We start from the raw sequence: 16,128 nt of genomic DNA on the forward strand, positions 1-16,128 counted from the left end.
TACTCTTATGTTCAGACTGCAAAGGTCTCAAAGGCCAATGGCAACAGGCATGTTGAAAAAGGGAACATTATATGTTGATATGTTGGTGACTTTATGCAAAGAGTTGCATGGAAGCTTGCAAGACCAGAAGAAGGTAGCCTCATTTAATACCTCCATTTCTCATTTTGTAAATCAGCCAAAAGGTTATTGAATGTTGTCTCTGATACAATACTGCTGGTACTTCTTTACTGTGAAGGAATATCTGTAGATACTCTCACACATTGAGCTATTTGCCTTCACCTGACATCATGTCCCTGAAGTGAAATCAACAAGGAAACAGGCAAAAAAATAATCCAAACAACTATGATTTCTCTAGTGTACTCCTTCTGCAGCAGATTTTTATGTGCCTTGAAAGGATGTGCATAGAAAGCAAGAAAAATCAGATGGATGAAATTGAGTGGAACAGACAACAGCAAAGAAATTCAAAGGAGCTAAAAGGGAAGGATGTGAGAAGAATGAAGCTCTGAGAATGCTGAGGGCTGTCTGTATTACACCAGGGTTTTTCCTGGTGAAAACACAGACATGTGTAGACCTAACAGAAAAATGATAACACAAAATTAGGTGAAGCTTCCAGCTAACTAATGTTTCCTCTCTGTCCAGAGCAAATTCAAATGCTTAAGAAAAGATTTAAAACAACCAGGCAAAAAATTATTTTACTAGCACAGCCTTTTAGCTTTTGGCAGTCAGCATTAAAGGCATTTTGGAGAGGAGAACATTGTAATGAATATCTCTCCATGGATCTTTTAACTTTCATGGATTTGTTACAGTCTATTTTTAATTGATTAACTTGTGGTTTGGTTTGGTTTCTTCCACTGAAACAATCTGATTTTTTTTTTTTTAGTTCTGTAACACTCTTTAGCTATTCCTTCAGTAGGCATCAGTTTTGAAGGCTTGTTTTTCACATTCTTCTGGCATCATTTTTCCTGATTTTTTGCATGTGTGCAAGTTTTAACCTCTGTTTCACTTTCCCCATGACATAATAGAACTAAAAGTAGCTTCTTCCTTTCTAAGGTGGCTGATAAGTTGAATAGATGCAAGAGGTGCTTAATCTCCTATAAAAATAGCCACATAAGAATTTGTATTTCACATATCCAATTTCAACCTATAATACTTAAATCACCTTATAGGAACCTATAGACATGAATACATACACACACAGATATGTCAATATGCACATATACACATGTATGGGGGGGCATTTACAAGTGTCCTACTTTTTCTATATATCTCCAAATTGTATTTTTGGATTCTAATACATATTTTCTATTAGTATTAAAAAACCTGAAGTATAACTATGTAAGAATAAATTAATGAAAGAAAAGCCCCAAACAGATACAATCCACTATTTCACCAAACACTTCTTTTATTTTGGTCAAAATATATTTGGTCAAAAATTCTGGTCAGACTTTTTTTTTTTTTTTTTCCCATCAGGATAACTGACTTAAGATATGGTTGTCATAGAATTGTAGAATATCCTAAGCTGGGGACCTACAAGGATCATCAAAGTCCAACTCCTGGCCCTGCACAGGACATCCCCAAGAGTCACACCATGTGCCCATGAGCATTATCCAAACAATTCCTGAACTCTGTCAGGCTTGGTGCTGTGACCACTTCCTTGGAGAACATGTTCCAACCACCCTCTTTGTGAAGACCTTTTCTCTAATATCCAACATAAACCTTCCCTGGCACAGCTTCAGGCCATTCTCTTGAGTCTTGTCACTGATCACCAGAGAGAAGAGATCAGTGCCTGCTCCTACTCTTACCCTCAGGAGGAAGCTGTAACTGCAATGAGGTTTGCCTTCAGTCTCCTCTTCTCCAGGACGAACAAACCAAGTGATCTCAGTCACTCCTCATACGGTTTCTCCTCAAGGCCCTTCACCACCTTTGTTGCCCTCCTTTGGACTCTCTCTAATAGTTTAATGTGTTCCTTTTACTGTGGCACCCAAAACTGCCCCCAGCACTCAAGGTGAGGCCACCCCAGCTCAGAGAAGAGCAGGACAATCCCCTCCCTTGCCCAGCTGGCCATGCTGCCCAGCTGGCCATGCTGGCCCCCAGGACAGGGTTGTCCCTCCTGGCTGCCAGGGCACTGCTCTCCAGCCTCTCATTCCCCAGTCTGTCCATACATCCAGTGCTGCACCATCCCAGGTGCAGAATCTGGCACCTGCCCTTATTGAACTTCATATGGTTGGTGATTGCCCTGTCCTGTAATTTGTTGAGGTCTCTGCAGGGCTTCTCTGCCTTCAAAGCAGTGAACAGCTCTTCCCAGTTTAGCATCGTTGGCAAGCTTATTTAGTATACTTTCCAGTCCTGCATTGTTTATGAAGATGTTGAAGAGTACTGGGCCTACAATGGAACCCTGTGGAACCCCACTACTGACAGGTCACCAGTCACTCCATTCCCTGTCACCCCTTGCATGTGACCATGAGCCAGCTGCTCACCCGTCACACGATGTGGTTATCCAGCTGTGTGCTGGATAATCATCTGACTACTACAGATACATGCATCTTTACAAGAACAATTAGATGAAAGTCTTTCAAACATCTCTTCCCAACTGAATTATCTCAGCATTTTTATTAACTTTGATTAAGCAATTTATCAGCAAACTACTCTTTTAATGTAACAGAACCCTTTGAGAAAATGCTTAATATACTTTATTTTTGAAGGTACAGTATTTTCTGATTAAATAAGCAACATTTAAAGATATTGACCTCATTAAAATATGCTCTGTTATCCTTAAGCAGTATGCAAAAAAAGAAAAAAAATTACCTTGCTTAACTGAATGCTCAAACTCCAAAAATTTCTCAAAAGTAATTTAAAAAATCACAGTGTAAATAAACTAGAGAAAGCCCTGCCCTCCATAAGGTTCTGCAGAGAAAATTCTTAAGCTTAGTGAGAAACAAAAAAAAAATATTATGTACAATTGATTATTTTCTGGTATCAGTTTAAGATTTGCTAAATTCTCTAAATTCATTCTTCTCTTACAAGTTGGCAATATCTGTTCAATCTTTGAAGAAATATAACTGTTTTTCTGAAACTTTTCATTATATTTCAGTATGAATCTTAACTATATACATATATGAAAATCTGTATTTAATTGACTAAAAGTCTTCTCATTGCAAGAAATAAATTTCACTTTATATAAGCTGGGAAAAACATTAAAACAAATAATCATGTTTATTAAGTGTAAATAATTATTGAATCTGAATTAAATAGAGATGAAGCCACACAGCCCCTACCAAATCTAAGTTTAGTTTAGGTGTCTTTCTAAAATGGTCTCTCAAGAATTTTCTACTTTTGTCTCAACTAAATTACAGAACTTAAAAGCAGTATTAATAAATGATAAACATTCTTTCTGATAGCAAATCATAACCCGAATGGAGTAAAATATAATTTTTTGTGATATAATGTCATTATTTTATTTGCAATAAAAAAAATCTTATGTAACCAGATACACATATTAGAGCACATAGATTTTTACTCTTCTACTGTGTCACAATATTCTCCATTAGCCAAATGCTCATTAAAAAGTTGATTTTGGTTATGGGCTCTGGTCAGCAACATAAGAAAGATCTTTGAGATAAAACAGGTATTAATCTTATTTGCCAGTTACGCACCATCCTCAGAATGAAAAATCTTTTAAAATAAAAATAAAGCTAATCATGAGTAACTAACTACTAGTGACTATGTTATGTCACTTCCTGGAGACTAGGAAGTGTATCCAAACCAATTAAAAGAAATCTTATATACTTGAGGGCTTAGCTAAACTCCACCATTATATTTAGCTTACTTAACAGTTTTGAAAGATGTTGAGTCAGGGTTTTTTTAATATACACAGATGTTGAGTGAAATGACTATTTTTGAAAATGCCTTCTTCAAGAGGGTCAAATGGACATGCAGAAGAACTTATGTGCCTCAAATTTTGCACTTTAGAGTTATGCAAGCAGATAAGGACTGTAAAGCTCTGCAAGACTGTGACTCTTACACATCAAATTAACAGTTTGGTTACATCCATTTGGATGACCTGGACAACACAGAAACCACAGCTTCATCTCACTGACTGGTTACAAACTCTTCACCTTTGCCTAACTGCAGCCAAATTAGTCTCCTTTGAGTTTCCATTCATATTCATTGAAGTGTTTTAAAAAATTTTAAATAGAAGTTCTAATTACAAGTAGTATTGGACAAAACCACTCAACTTCATCAAAACACTGCCTTCAAAGGGATAGTGCGCAGATCTGAAGGTTGGTATTTAAATCCTGCTCTAAGTCACTGAAGGGACAGTAACACAGCCAACCACTTAAACACTGAATTTTATTTTCCTTTAATTTGAAAGCAGATTCTAAACCTTTTTCACTGAAATGGTAGCCTTTGAATGTGTATCAGAGGAAAACACGAAACCAAACAGAAAAAAAACCAAAAACAAGAACCCAAACAACCCCAACCAAACCCACCTCTCTTCCCTGAATTACTTAATGGAATCCTCTGGAGTCTGTCAAGATCAAAGCTTTGGATTTTATAACACCATATTCTACTACCTGCAATCACTTTACTAGATAGAGTGGTTTACCAGAGAAAATTGCAGGGAAATGGCCAATAAATTTTCTTTGCTACATAAGGCTAGCAAGTAACACATCAACAAAATGACCCGATATGTTATGTTATTTCCAAAATAATGCTTCATTTTAAGAAAAAAGGCATTTGAATTTGTTCTCAAAGAGTTATTATTTTTATACCAGTTCTATTGTTATTTATTCTTGCATTATGATAACACTTAAGGACTCTCAATATTGCTGATTGTACCAGAGAGAAAAATTAAGACAAGGTTAAATTCAACCAATAATGATTTTACCCATGTATAATTCAAGTACCTATATGGCACACATCAAATAGACACTCATGATGCAAACCATGAGTGAAAATCCATGTGAATTTATTCATCTTCAAGTTAGGCATTTAGTCTGAGCTAATTACCTAAGCTTTCTTTTTAATTAACAGGAAGATACAAACACCTTAATGTCGCTATAGGACATGAGAAAGCACGATGTGAGCTGCTGCTATTGTCGAGGTAAAAAGGTACGTTTACTTTTCTGACTCTAGCATTTGTAGTTTTCTAAAGGTGACAGTGGATTGGAGGGTGAAAGTGCCACCTCTCCAACAACACTGGACAAACTACCAGTCCATCAAATTTCTCTGTCTCTATGAAGGAATGCAAAACCAGTAAGTTATTTACAGAAAGTGTGTGAGAAAGTTTGCTACAAGAATGTAAACTCAGAAGGCTTTAGAAAATCTTAAAAAAAATCAGGGCGACACCTTAAGAGTTTTTTTCTTAAGACTGGTATAAAGAAATTTTGGAAGGAATGCTCATGACCTTTTTCCACAGACTAGAAAGCCTTAAGACCTAGTTTAGACTAGATTTATACAAAAATAATAGTTACATGAAATAAATCCCACCCTGATTATGGGTTGCCTGTATGCTGTCAGCATGAAATATGAAAAAAAAAATTCTGTAATAAAAAATCATGAAGAGTTCAATTAGTATCATGTACTCTACCAACCTTACTGGTGTAATGATTTCTTATTCTCTGAGTAGTAATTTCTACTAGAAATCTAAGAACTGGGGACAATTCCTCAGGAGTATTAGTAGCAAAATTTTCCTCCAAGGGATTATTTTTTTTCCTTCCCAGACTGTATAGCAATTTGATGAATATTCTATCTTAAATATTTTATTCTTTCATTACTCTAAAACAAAAGAGACAAGAGTGATTGATCCAACAGCAATGATTATTTTATAGGAATATTGGTAATTCTCTAATTGAAGTCAGCTATAGCCAACATGTGTTTAAGTTGCAGTCTCAAATCTGATTGGAAAAAATAAATTTATTTTGACATAGTTCTAAAAGAACAGAATTTATTGAAGCAGGATGATATATCAAGAAGCTCTTGTCAGAGATGACCAGCCAACAGACTGTGAGCTCAGCCCATCTACTCCCTGCCTACTTTCCTACAAGCAGCACACACAAGGCAACCAAAACAGCCTGTGACTTGCCAGTGATCACTAGATCCTGGTAGTTTCCTTCATGAGGTCCTTGTCACAGAAGAAAAAACACTTCAGTTCCTGATACATGGTAAGAAAAGGTCTGTTACTGTCCATGGGTACTGTTCAGCAAGTCACATATACACAGTGAACATTATGGTCATGACACCACTCACATGTACAAGTATTGTCCATGTTCTCCTGATTCCCATCGCACCATGGGAAATTCATTTATCCCAATCATGGAACAGTGATGTTCTGTCACATGTGTGTCCTGTCACATAAGAGGTAGAAGAGGTAGGTTGTTTTGACAGTGGAGGGGCACTCCAGGGGATGACTCTGTGAGAACAGACCAGAAGCTGCTCTGTGCTGAACACAGTCAGTTCCAGCCAGCTCTGCAATGGACCTACTGCAGATCACAGGCGAGCCCTTAGGGAAACATATTTAAGAAAGGGCAAAAATACTGGGAGGGAAGGAACAGAGAGAGAAGGCTGTGAGGAGCAGTGGGAGAGAAGGAAGAAGAAGAAAGAACAAAAAGGCCAAAGCAGTATGAAGTGCTCATATTGGATCAGGAATGTGCCCAAAGGCATTGTGGTCTGTGGAGCAACAAGGAGTATCATAAGCAAACAGCCAAGCACTGACCACTGCCTTGTGTGCCACCCAGTGCCTCCCTGAAGGGAGACTGTGCCCCATCTGCAGCAGTAACACAAGAGGACATGTCTGGAGTGAAGGTGTGGAGCCTAGGAAAGAGAAAGAGAGGAATCTGAAGCTGAACCTGGGAGAGTGGGAAGAAAACTGTTTTTCCTGTAAAATTAAATGTTTGTCCTTTTTTTTTTTTGTTTTGTTTTGTTTCCCAGTACTCCAGCTAATTAAATATTTATACTACCTATCAATAAATTAACTTGTATTCCCCAAGTGGTTTTGCCTATTACAGGGATTTTCCTGTCTTCATTTCACCACCAGCTTTCTCACTCGCATTCTTAATTTTTCCCCATATCCCTGGGGAAGGAAGGCAGGGAGTGAGCAGCTGTGTGAGTTCTTGGCTGTTAGCTGGGGCCAACCCACCACATTTAAAATGAAAAGGAATAGATGTATCAAATGGCAAATTACTTTCATTGATTACCAGGAGCCAAAAATTTCTTTGCTGTTACTGATGCCATCTAGATCTAAAAGTGAACTTTTTACCAGGGAGAGAAATGACAAAGCTTATTAAGTAAAAAAATAACTTGAGACCAATTGACTTATGGTGTTGCTGCCATAAGCAGGAGACTCACGGGACCTAAACAAACATCTTCTCCTTCCTCTTAATTTGCATGGGTAAGAGACATTAAAAATAGACAAGTAGTGGCTTATTAAAGACCAAGCTCCTTCCCTACAGTTTCTAAAACCAGAAAATCTGGTTTATGTTACTTTTGTCCTACAACTAATATTCATGGAATGTTTTCCTCATTCTGCAAATAGTTATGAATAAAATAGTTTAATTTTTTTTACAAAAGTCATTCTAGCAGGAAAAAAGTGGGTTTAAACAAATTTTTTTTTTTTTTAAATGAGGCAATTTAAAAATGAAAATACTCTCCCTTACTTTTAAATATGAAAAATAGCCTGTTTAACTTACAAGGTGAAAACAATCCACTTTTTTTGTTCTTTTAGGCTGGGAGATATTTTTACTGCATTATTTTGACTTGAGTTAAAAGATTAACTCTCATATTACACAATTTTTGGCATCAAATGCAAAATTAAAACAAAGATAATTGCTTTATGCATTCACCATTTTTATTTTCCCCACAAATAACCTAATGAAAAAAGAGCTTTAGAAAAGGGGAGAGGAGGGGAGTAAGATGGTAAGTAATTTTCTAACTACCTTGAATGATGAGATACTCCACTAGCATTATTCACTAAAAAATAAAAGTATGAAACAGCTTAAAATACAATCATTGCAAAACAAAATTGAAAACAATATGGAAGGATCATGAAATTAGGAGGTCTTACAAACCAGGAAAATGTTTACCCTAGAAAGAACATTTATACAATTAAGAAAAGAAGGATGATGAGCTGCATAGTGGCTATATAGCAGTCTGAGTGCAAACTACATAGATCAAGAGTCTACTAAAAATGTGACAGACAAAAGGCAAAGACATTTACAAAACAAGACATACACACATTAACCAAATCTGAATCCCAATTCCAATGAGTTGATCATTTACTAATTTCAATAATTCTACAAAAGAATAACTGACTTTCCCATCAATTAAAAAATTATGTCCATACTTATCTTGGCAAAAATATTTGAGGGATAGACTCTATACATCATAGTATTAAGTAAAAATTAAAATGAATGTCTTAAAATGAATGATACCGAAACAGAAAATAATTCTAAGACAAAAAAATATATGTCTACAGTACAAGAAGAGGCTAAGTGGATTCTTAGAAATAGACAGAAAATAAAAATACCTGAATAAACTGTAGAAATGCACATATTGTATTACAGCAATACAGGAAAAACAGCAATTTAAGCCAGAGGTATCAGGGTTTGTTCTGTCCTGTGTAAGTAGGAAACTCTTGCTACTTCCCTTCCTTCCTCCCCTTCTTTTTCTCTAGTTATTTACTCCTTGCTTACATAGGAACTCTATGAAACTTGTAAATTCTAGCTGTTAAAACAGAACGGCATTTTTTGTTGCACATAGGAGCTGAGTAAAATCCCAACATGACAAAACAAAAATTATCAGTAGCTCAAAACTATAGGAATTATTTCATTTTCACCTTATCTTGTACGACATTTTAAAATCATAAATAAACTAAAAGGTATTCAGAAAAGACATTTTTCTATTTTCTTATGGCACACCTTTTCTTGTGGTACACCAGCATTAGCTTTTCCATTACCATTTGAAAGTTTCTCAGTAATAGCTCCAGGGGTCTCATTATCTTTTGGCTTGGTCTAGAGCATGCTGCCAATATTTCTGGCAAATAACGTGCTTTTCCAACTGTATGAGGATGCTTTTAAATAAGTTTGTAAGAAGAGATATTTTCCTTTGCTTTGTGCTTTTAGGTACAACAAAACCTTATGTTTTTAAAGGATGGATTCTGTTCATCAATGAGAAAGAACGTATCAATTCCTCTGTCCAAAATGCCTTTTTTTCAGGACAATACTTCACTGCTATTACTAAACAACTGCTATACTAGAGAACATGCCCAGTTGTCTATTATAATAATAGAGGACCTGGAGATGTGATGCTAAGAGTGACTCTTGTAAGTGACTAATCCATGTCAATAGCTTCCAGTTTTCTTCATCATAATAGTCAGTTCTGTCAGCAGTGCAGAATATAAACAATAACAGAGAAAAACACATCTGTTTGAGATCTGTACCCTAAGATTTCCTTATAAGTATGGCTAGTCATCTGATTCTTTAGCATGGAAGACAAAAAGAAGAGGCCATTTTTGCACCAAATTTGAAATGTTGGTCCAGGATTTAAAAAAATCCAAAATCAGTGTCATTGTATACCTGAAGCTGTTCAAACTTGTGTGTGTTCAAAGCCTAGAGTGCCACAGTCACAATTCTTGTTAAGCACTTCTTAAAAAGCCATCTCAATTATCCTGTAGTCCTGCTCTCAGCTAAACTTCTCACCTAAACTACTTTTATTTCATTTATCCTCATCCCCAAACTTCCGCTCATGCAATCAAGAAGCCACCCCACAAACTCTTCTGCAATCCTAATCTTTCTAAACCGTGCTCTACCCTATTTCAAATCCCGTCTTAACTCAAGAATCACTGTGCCATCAATGTAAACTGAGGCTAAATACCTTTTGGATGCAGTGGCTTGACTCCTCCAATTCTGCTTGCCCAGGTGCTGCTATTGTCACTGCCTCTCTAGCACTACTCACTGCTCTCAAAGCTGCTGTGCCTCGCTGCCTGCCTCCTCCATGACTTCCCTCAACATGGGCTCTTCCTCGGGCCAGCAGCACACAGTGCTCCCTACTGGCAACTGGAACCCTCGTCTGTGTTAGCGCAGCCTCAGCTGTTGGACTGACGGGGCTTTAACACAGATTTACTAAAATCCGCCTACACAGCATCCTGAGGGCAAAAGCAAAATACATGTTTGTGAGAAAACAGGATGTATGGAATACATATTATTAATGAGTCATTACAAAACCGCATAGCAAGTAATATGTATGGTCAGATTCCATTCCAACACTTGCTTTGGTTATACAGGCTTCTCTTTCATCTTCCTTCTTCTTGTCTCAGTATGGTTGCTCAAATGTAATTTTTTTGTTTAAGCCTGGCAGATACAACCTATCCAGAAGTGATGAATTTTTCTTACATTTTCCCTTTCTCTGTTACTCTTTGCCATTCTCCTCTATCTCAGAGATTCCTCTTATAGATACTCTCCCCTCAGCAGCTGTGTTTACTCCCAGTTTGAAAGCTGAATGTGTATGAGGTTACAAAGGAAAATATTAGATTTATTTAATATCCCTTTAAAAGTTACTTCCACCTTTGAACTGAATGGACTTTTTCAGATTACATACACTGCACATGAACCAGTCACTTCAAAACTACAAGCTTATTTCAGAACTTACCCCCCTCCAAAACTATTTAACAATTCATTTCCATTTGATCCTTTAAACAGACTCCATAATCAAAATTACATACACTTTTATCATTACTTTTTAAACACCCAGAGCTTAAATGCTAAGAAAAAACTGCTGTGGCACAGCTGGAAAATCTTCCAGTTCATAAAGACCCTGCTTTCTGTTTTCTTCAAAATGCTTTCACAATTAAAGTAATGCTTATTCCTTTTTTAACCTCTTCAAAGCAGGGAATGTTCTACTCCATTGCAATACCAGATAACAAAGTGCATTCTGTTACAAAATAATTTGCCACTGTATTTGATAGCATCTTATAGACATGAGTGTATGGTTTCAGCAATCTCTTCTTCATTGTAAGAAATACATTGTATTAAGTTAATGCAGAAAAGACAACACTGAATATGTTATTATTTCTCATAATTGCTAACTTCCTGCCATGAAGAATTTCTTTGAGCTGTGAAAGAGTATGAACTCTAACTATACATTACCCCAATGTTTACAATATAAACTATATATAAGTGACAGACTTTGGGGCAGAAAGGGTGATTTACCTGGCAGCACGGAATTGTTTCAGTTTTAGCCTCTCCTATGCAAACAAGATGGCTGTGCACTTATCAGTATATGGGTACAAAGTCCAGTCATGTGAAGCGAAACAGAAGAGTGGAGGAGAAGAAGGACAACATTTATACAACAGGGACAGGATTTCTTGATAAGACACAGTTTCACTAGTACAAAACAATTTCAGCATGTTATAATGGATATATTGATATGCCTAACCAAGATGCTTGTTTTAGTTTGTCACTGAAGATTCCTGTTAAGACTTTTTCGTGAATTTGCACTGTATTTTTGGAAAATGTTATAGATGGATAGTGAGATGATTAGCTCTCACAATTAAGGGATAAATATTGTGTGACTATTAAGAGAAGCTTTATATAGTTGCATTATTGCAGTTTGTTGTTTAGATGTCCTCTGTTCTCCCCATAGTTTCCTGTTCCACCCCCTCTGTATTGCTGCCATCAAACAGCCTGAATTGTCGAGGACAGGTAGAAAGAAGGCGTGCACATGTGCCCCTTACATGGAACAGTTGGGAACAGAAAAGCTTGTTGCTGGGGGGGGCACAGCATGACAACACCTGACCTTCCAATCAAGTTGCAAAAAAGCAGACTCCATCAATAAATGGCAAAGAAGAGTTGACTGACAGACTTTGGGAGGGGCCAAGGTTGGCTGATGCAACACCCAGAAGTATAAAAGACTGAGCATCCATCTTAAGGATGAACCAGTCACATGGTGCCCACAAGGGCAGTTCCCAGCACTGCAAATTTTTCCTTATGTAGTCCTTTTGTTGTATTTTTGTTAAGGTTTAATAAACCTTTTAAATTTTCAAAGTGAGCAGTTGTCTCTTACAGAAAACAAGGGCTATGCCAGAATCTCAAGTACATTTCTGCCTTCTGTATACATGGGAAGCATTCCTACAGAATATCTACATAGCAATTTTATATAAACTACACTGAAACACCTTTTAAAGTATAATTTCAGATCAGCATTTTTCAAACTTTTCCATTGGAGGCACAGAATATTTTGAGATTCTCTGTTTATAAATACCATACATTATAGACCATCCTAGTTTCTTTAATATGCATTGTCTTAGAAACCATATGTGCTCCCAGAAATTGACTGCTTCCAGAAAGCCCAAGGACCCTAATGTGAAAAATCATTCATTAAACTTCAAAAAGTCCTAGCTAGTTGACATATTACCTTCCTTCTCAGTTATTGTCCTCCTCACCCCAATTTATGTATTTGTCATGAGGAAATTTGATCAGGAAGAGAAAGATGGATGTCCAAAGATGTGTGACAACCACTGCTGATGAAACTTAATGGAATCCAAGCCTTACAACCTAAGTATGAAATTTTACTTTTCTTCCAGGCAAAACCTAAGAGCTCACAATGACTGTGAGAAATCAAATTGAACCAAGACTTTTTAAGAGCTGCCTAAATGCAAAGTTTAAATTACATTTTTCTGTGGTTCAAAAAATCAGTACAGCTTGTCCTGAGCTTTCCTCTGCATTTTTCCTGTCTATTTTAAAATAACATTCCACTTTAACAACTTTGAAAGAATTTAAAATTACCAACCTTTTCTCTATCTCAAATGCTGGTAGGAAATGCTAGCCCTATCTTAAGCCTTTGAAAAACTGCACTATTGTCTAGCATTTATTCAAAGCTTTAGTAAGTGAATATAAAAACCATTTTGAAAAAATCTTGTCAATCTCTCTAAAATAAACAGCCAATTACTTTTTAATCCCTTCGATTAATTATATTTTTAGATTAATAATATTTTACAAGGTATTAAAAAAACCCTATATATGGACAAAAGAAGCAGTACTAGAGATACTACAGAGGAAAAGCAACATCCACTGACAAAACACATTTCTTGTGTACATACACTGCAGCTCTTAAATGCACAATAACTACTTACTTACAGTAAATTTTATTAAAACAAATTATTATTGACATTAATTCAAAACCTTATGATTATGTAAATTAGAAGAAAGTAATGATAAAACAAGGATATGTGTGACAAAATATAGATAAAATTAATGAAAAGTAGACTTGTCTATGTGAATTAGCATGACAATTTAAGGCATTTGATATGGAAAACCAAAATGCAGTGCATAAAGATCTATTCATTCTAACTATAACAGTATGCAAAAAATTACAATGAGGTAATGAGTGTAAAAATAAACATCCTCTCATATCCAAATCTGAGTACTGAATGAAGACTGAATAGAGGGGGTTTGTTTGTTTGGGTTTCTTTTCCGTGTTTGATTAAACATCACTAAAGGTGCTGAAGTGACAATTAGTTGCTGACTTCAAAGCTTAAGCAGGAGTGAAAACTGAAATGCCAACAGGGAGGCTGCATTTAGGCATGGCCTACGTCACCCAGTAATGTATTCTCCAATGATCCATGTTACTTAATGGATTATATTCTCCATTTTGGCCAACAGGTGTTTTTGTGGTTTGGGTTTTTCCACACAGAAACACAGAGACAGATATGAACACAGAGTCCATTTTTTTTTTATTTTATAATATGTTAGAAACATGATTTTTTAGGGTACTTGGAACTTCTGGTCACAAATTGGGAGTCAGTATCTAGCAATTTATTTATGAATGTTCATATGTATAAAAGAATTCAATTCATTGAACTGGTAAAGGAAATTATGGTTTTAATTAGTGTCTGGGATGAAAAGGAGGAAAGAAGGATGCATGACTCAATTTACTGGAATTTAGTGGTAAAGTAGAGTTGCAGCAAGCCAGATCCTTTGTTTCAGCTCATCAAAACATCTCTGCTGAAGTTTTAGAAGTTTAGAATCCAACTTTACCACACTACTAAATGTTCATCTATCATGTATGGTACAATGTCTTGGTAAAAACAAAACATGATACACTGCTATCTTAGCCTGCCTGGATGTTGGTGTATGTGGAAATGCTTCTGCTTCCACATAAATCTAATACAAACTTGTATTTTACTTAGATTCAAATGAAACATAGCAGCAACAGAGCTAAGAGGAAACAAAGGGTATTTGCTAACTTCTCTTATCATAGTGAAATCCAAGGAATAACGTTATTTTCAAAGGATATTTTTGAAAGACACTTACCCAGAATTTAAAGATAACAGCTTTGCTGTTCTAGGGACTATGTACAAATTGGGTTATAGGATTCTAGAGAAACGAAAAAACCTTCAGTGAGAAAAGATGCTTAAACTTCATTCTTCAGCTTAGTCCAAAAAAACATTGGCAAGTTTCCCTTTGAGAATTGTGTAGTCATTTAGGTATCTTGATAGAAAGTCATTGCATGAACTTGTGAAATCTGTGGATTGCAGAGGACTTTATACAGGTCTGAGGAAGTCCCAAAAGCTTTTGTACATAGAACTCTATGACACTGTCTAAAGGTTTTGGTCTAAAGGTTTTTTTAATGGTTGTGATTAACTTTTGTTAAGACTTACATATGGGAGTTTAGCTGGAAGAACGTGTTGGCTATGCCATGCAAGAATAGAGATGCAGGTTTTGTAGTTGCTATAACCACAGTTTCTGACTATCAAATAATACTGGTCTAAGCTACTGTGAGTCATAAGCAGAACATGATTTTTAAACAAAGATGGGCTTAAACAGGTAGGAAAAATATTTTTCACTTGATCTACAATATCAATTATTTTATCTCCTGGATGTGATGAAGTCAGAAAAAGCATATGGATATTGATGTCTCCACACTTTGTCAGGTCCTTCAAGAATCAACAATCATCCAAATACTGAAAAATTGAAATCAGGCAAGGTTTTACTTTATTTCTGCCAACTTCAGAAAGTTCACCTAGTTGATGCTTGGTGACAAAAATGCCACATCCTGAGTGAAGCTCTATGGCCTCTGAAGCCTTTTCTCCATGATCTGCAACTCCAGAATACACCCTAACCATGCCCCATTTCACGACCACAACAAAAGCCTAGTTTTGGCATAGTATATTAGGATACATAGCCATCTTAATATTAAAAGTCTTGTTAATAGCTTTAGGAAAAATGTACTAGTCTAATTTTTCAGATGAGAGCATAACTATTAGCATAAAAAGGAAAAGTCATTAAAAAACAGATTATGAAGCCAGGCTGTCAAACACAGTCATTAATATAATACTTATTCCGTTCTGCTTGTAGGAGTCACTGGTCTAAATGACACATACAACATTTCTGAAACAAGGATACAACAATTCATTCTGTAGCACAGATTCTTGCAGATATCTGCCTCATTAGGCTTGCAAGATAGTAGTTTTTCATACTTAAAAATGCGCAAAGAGATTTTGAACTGTATGAAGAGGTAATAAGTTCTTAATGGGCTAGAGATACTGTCCCTAATCTCTTTCACTGAAGCATGATACTGACTCCTCTTAATTAGTGAAACTACATATAGAAGTGAACCATAAAGAAAATTTTAAATGGGACAAACAGCAACAAAAGTTTTGAGCTTTTGGCTTGGTACAACATGGGGAACAACCTGACTAATCAGCAGTAAAAATCAAACTATGGCAAAGACAGTAATTCAGCTCTTATGTTAATTCAGAGGCATTGATCTATCTGGGACAAAGAAGGCAGTCTAATAGCAAAAAATGACTTTCTATTTGTCATTTATAAACCCCACAGCTACAATAAATATACCTACATGCTGGACTTCTCTAAGGATACAGAAAACCTAAAATGCTGAACAATCAAAATACTAAAAGCTTCACAAAGCATAACTTAAAACAACAGATTAAAGAAATGAAATTTGTAAAATAAAAAATAAAAAAAAAAGAGGAAAAACACAGGATGTCCTAGGAGAGCAAGAGATTCACTGAAAGATTCAGAAAATTTTAAGCATAATGTCTGGACAGATATTTTAAGCCTATACAATTCTATTGCAAAGAATTCATCTAGATCTTGAACGTCTCTTGTGGTC

At 36.0% G+C, this 16,128-nt stretch overlaps 1 protein-coding gene across 1 annotated transcript in view; it reads right to left on the reverse strand.

The window, feature by feature from the left end:
- Nucleotides 1–11,216, reverse strand: part of STS (steroid sulfatase) — a 97,764-nt gene extending 86,548 nt beyond the window's left edge. The window contains exon 1 of the mRNA XM_053935502.1: nucleotides 11,205–11,216. The gene's annotated coding sequence lies outside the window, so the exon portion shown is untranslated. The remainder of the gene's footprint in view (nucleotides 1–11,204) is intronic.
- Between the last annotated feature and the right edge of the window lie 4,912 nt (nucleotides 11,217–16,128).

The sequence above is a fragment of the Vidua chalybeata genome, chromosome 2, assembly GCF_026979565.1.
Source record: "Vidua chalybeata isolate OUT-0048 chromosome 2, bVidCha1 merged haplotype, whole genome shotgun sequence".
Classification (NCBI taxonomy): Eukaryota; Metazoa; Chordata; class Aves; order Passeriformes; family Viduidae; genus Vidua; species Vidua chalybeata.